The sequence below is a fragment of the Corylus avellana genome, chromosome ca10, assembly GCF_901000735.1.
Source record: "Corylus avellana chromosome ca10, CavTom2PMs-1.0".
NCBI lineage: Eukaryota > Viridiplantae > Streptophyta > Magnoliopsida > Fagales > Betulaceae > Corylus > Corylus avellana.
The window spans coordinates 5,492,277-5,497,227 of record NC_081550.1 but is presented as its reverse complement, the minus strand read 5'-3'; positions in this window follow the sequence as shown (position 1 = coordinate 5,497,227).

Genomic DNA, 4,951 nt, shown 5'->3' with positions numbered 1-4,951 from the left:
AATTCGGGATGCTTGCTATCCAGGTGCCCTTAATTAGGGGCCCCTGCAAGCTAAGCGTCCTTAATTAAGTGCGTCTTGCTGCCAAGCGCCCCTAATTAAGAGCCCCTGGCTAGCAAGTGCCCTTAATTAGGGGTGCCTACCAGCTAGGCACCCTTACATAAGGGTGTCTGGATAGCAGGCGCACCGAAATTATTTTTGTTAGCACGCAAGCTTAATTTTCCCTACGATTCCTCAGCTCTCGCTTAGTACTTTCTCCCTCAATATTTTTCCTCTCCCCGTACAGTATCTTTAATTCAAAAAAATCTTACGAAATTTTTCGTTAATTCTAACCCAACGCCCACCCTCTCACCACTGAATCCCTACCAATGAACTACTCGCCTGTACATGATGGCCAGTTGATCCCGTCAGACTAAACAACCTTGAGTGACGGAATGTGGGTTTTGGTAACGAAATGGTAGTTTAATTTAATGGGGTTGTAATGTAAAGTTGATAGTTAATGAGGGTATATGGTAATTGAGTAGTCGTAGTTCATTAGGGGGAAATGATAATTACCCCTAAAATTTACAAATTGATTTTTTTTTTTTTTTTTTTTTTTTAAATATGGGTTGGTCGCCGGTTGGTAGCCACTCCCTTTGGGGAGAATTTGATTACAGGAATTAAATTATTATTGTGGCCTATCCTGATAATTTTTGAATTAGTATTATTTTTGTTTTTATATCACAGATGAGTTTTTAATCTAGACAACCATATCAACTGATTTTGCATTTATATATTTTTTAGTTTAAGTCTCTTTTAAATGTTTTTTAGTTTTTAGTATTTACTTTTTATTTTTATAAATAAATTTATAAGTTTTTTTTTTTAATTTTAATATATTTATATTTTTTGTTTTTGCGAGCGGGAACTTAATTTTCCCTCTGATTCCTCAGCTTCCGCCCTAGAAATTAAGTAATTTCTCCCTCAATATATATTTTCCCTAGCGTCTCCCCGCGCGGCCCGCCAATCCCCCATCTCTGCATCTCTAATCCATATATCGATCCCTATCTCTCTCTCTGGCGCCCATACAGTGACCCACGCGGCCAGCCAGTCTCCCCTCTCTTCATCTCCATATCCCTATCTCTCTCTCTGGCGCCCAGTGACCCGCGCGGTTGGCCAACCCACCAGCCATCTTCTCCAATCGAAACCGACCGGCCAGCCTTTCTCTACGGCGCCAGTCCCCCCTTCTCTCCATCTCCATATCCCTATCTCTCTCTCTGGCGCCCAGTGACCCGCGCGATTGGCCAACCCAGCGGCCATCTTCTCCAGTCGAAACCGGCCGGCCATCCCCCTCTCTATCTCCCCGATTTATCAACGCATACGTATCCTCTCTCTACAATGCCCAAATAGTGCTCTCTCTCTCCGGCCGGCAATTATTTCGCCGTTACTATTCCTGTACTAGTGAGTCTCTCTCTGTCTCTGTTTCTCTTTGTCTTTGATGTTCCTTTAAGTTGCCGATTTGGGATTGTAATAGACTAATAGTCAGATTTTTAATTTATTATGATTTTTAGGAGAATTAGGGATTTTAAATTCAGCAAAGTTTTCTCTGCTTTTAGGAGTATACTCCTAAATTAGGATTTTAATACATATTAGACAATTCTAAAGTTTTCTCTATTTTGTTGGATTTCTGGGTTGTGTAATTGTGTTTAATTACTTGCTTGTTCTATGTTCTCGTTATTGTATTGAAAAGAGTTGGATTAGACGATTCTAAAGTGTTGGGTTGTTTTGTTGGATTACTGGTTTTTTGGGTTGTGTAATTGTGTTTAATTACCTGCTTGTTCTATTTGCTGCTCCCTTCCACAAATTATCTCACTCACAATCTCACTTAGCCTTTTCCTTGCCTTCAATCAAGAATTCATGATTGATCAGTAGGGGGAAAGAGAAGTCAGATTATATTAAGAAATAAGAATATATGCTGCTTAATTATTACCAAGAGTGCCTTAGAATATGCAGTCTCAGGTAGGTTGGTTGGAAAATAATTGTAACCCTTATCTACCATGCAGTAATTCTCCTTCAACTTTTCTCTATATTTTCCTTCCAACTGACCGAAGATAGAAAGAATTCCCACATCGAAAGAGAGCTGTTTAGGATCAAGGAGAGATATGCATATATTAGAAAAACATTATCCAAAAAAGTTGTATTTTAACGTACGTAGAATATTTAATTGAAATTAAAAGTGAATGTTCTACGATGTTGATTACCATACAACAGTTGTATAGTAATGTATTAAACGAATACTTTGCCGGATTCCCAAGTGACGAATCCTTGAGTTTTGATCAATATATAGGACTCCTCTCATACGACTCATTTCATGTCCATATTCATTGTTTCATGGGATTCTAAAACAATTGAACCAAGTGGCCATATGCCTACGGTTAAGATAGATTTTTTATTAGACAAAAATTTTCCCAAAACCTAGCTATGTACCCCATGTCAACTAGGCATTTATTTTCAAAAACTTTACTTTAAAACTAACTTGAGTTTGTGAACGCATGAATGGAGTGATATATATAAATATAAATATATATCTATTCTAAAGAAGATTTTATAAAACCAAAAACAAGAAACCCTAAACAAAGAGTACCAAATTGCCACCCATCTCTTTATTCTCTTATTTTCTCAAAACTTTTACCTTCCCTCATTTTTCTCTCAAGAACCCTAGCATTCTAAACACTGCACGCAGCCATCTCTCTATCTCCCTCTTATTCTATCATTTTACCTTTTGAAGGGCACCAGAACTTAGCACTACCCATTCTTCTTCAAAGAAAATCTACGACTATCTCTCTCTTTCTCATTCCTTCATTATTCAAGAAATACCAAAACCTATAAATAACCATTAATCCTCAAGGAAAATTTACATATCTTTCTCTACCTCTCTCTCCAACGCCACATACTACACGAGGTTCTCAAAACATTTTGTCATCTTCTCCAATTTTCATCTCCCTCTTGAGGTAAATTATTTTATTCACCCTTGTTGATTTCTTTTATGCTTTCAATTTAATATGCAAGTATAATTGTTGTTCATACTTGTACTATGTCTTGTAGATGAAAAACCAACACCATACCTATTATTGAAAATACTATATGGTATATGTCTCTACGTTAGCACAACAAATTTCAACTTGGGCCTTTATTTTCCATACCTGTAAGAAATCACTACAAAAAAAACAAGGTTTACTAACGCTTGGAATAGAGGCGCTTTAATAAAAACATCCCCTTCTAGGGACGTTTTACTGTGTAAATGACCCAAAATAAAATTAGCAATGCCTACGCATAAAAACGTTTCCTTAAAAAGGGACATTCCAATAGGGCATGCCCCTATTTAATTAATTAAGTGTGTCTGGCTAGCAAGCGCCCTTAATTCGAGATGCCTGCTATCTAGGTGCCCTTAATTAGGTGCGCTTGCCAACCAGGCGCCCTTAATTAGGGGCGCCTAGTTGGCAAGCGCCCTTAATTAATGGCGCCTGCCATCTAGGCGCCCTTAATTAAACACAATTACACAACCCAGAAAACAGTAATCCATTTGCATCTATTTATATATAGGTGAGAATGGATTAACAAATGAAGATGAGCATGCAACTGATGCAGAAGGCGACCATCGTGGATCGTCACAAAGTATGTGTAGATCTTAATATCTTAGTCACTTGTAATATATAATGATTTATGGTTTGCACCAAATAGTTAGATATAGGTTTGGAATTTAATTTATTTTTTTTTTCTTTTATCATTTGCAGGTAATCGTTAAGTGACGTACGTATACTTGACTTGTTAGGTTGAGTACGTATTTGACGCCAAATGCTAAACGAACTTGTTGATATATTTTATTTCATATGCAATATACAATTTTTGTAAACTCTCTTAACAGGTGGTGTCTATGATATCGTTTTGGATATTTTATTTCATATGTATGGTACAATTTTTGTTCACTCTTTAAGAAGTGGTACACTTTGTGTTTATGATATCATCATTTTGGATTTAGATGTCTTAAGAGATATGAGATTATATATATGGATTATTAGATATGTATTATGAGATATGTATAAGATTGTATGAGATTGATGAATTGAGAAAATATTTATGGAGAAAATACGCAATACAATATTGTATTGCGTATTGTATATCAGGAGAAAATAAAAAATATATATGGATTGTTTTAATAAAACATTTTCTTCATATATTAATTATTGGAAGTGCTCCCATATAGAAATAGGGGCGCTTGCCCACCTAACCGTCCCAATTTAGAATGGGGGCATTTCCTAGGCAAGTACCCCCTTTTTTTAAAAAGGGCGCTTGCCTAAAAAATGGGGCACTTTCTAGGCAAGCGCCCCCTTTTAAAAAATGGAGCGCTTTATTTCAAACTTATCATTTTCGAGGCGCTTTTTAGTAAAAGAACGTCTCAAACTTAAATTCTAGTGGCCATAAAAACTAACTTGTCCCAAGTCCCCTAATCAAGCGTTTCGAAATCAATAAGGACTTTTTTTTGGCCAAAAACGCCCCAAATAACCATGTCACTAAACCTTGTTTTTTTTTTCTTTTTTTTTTTTCTATTTTTGTGATGAATCAATATTTCATATAAATATATAAATATATTTTTATTGCTTTTGACTTGTCCACCCCCATGTTCATGACCTTTCTCTGGTCACCTTTTAATTTGACATAATGACATGAAAGAAATCTGGGGATGGGGGTTGTAGCCTTGTAGGGATTGGTGAGTAGGTGCCCCTATATATGATTCAACACTAAAATCAAATCCTCTGAACTTTGGAGGAGGAGGCATGAAAACATTGACTCATATCCATATACGTTAATTTGACATAATGACATGAAAGAAATTTATAGCTTTAGCTTTAGCTTACCCTAGAACGCCACTCGGAAACGTGTGGAATGACATATTTTCTTTATTGTGTTCCTATCTTGC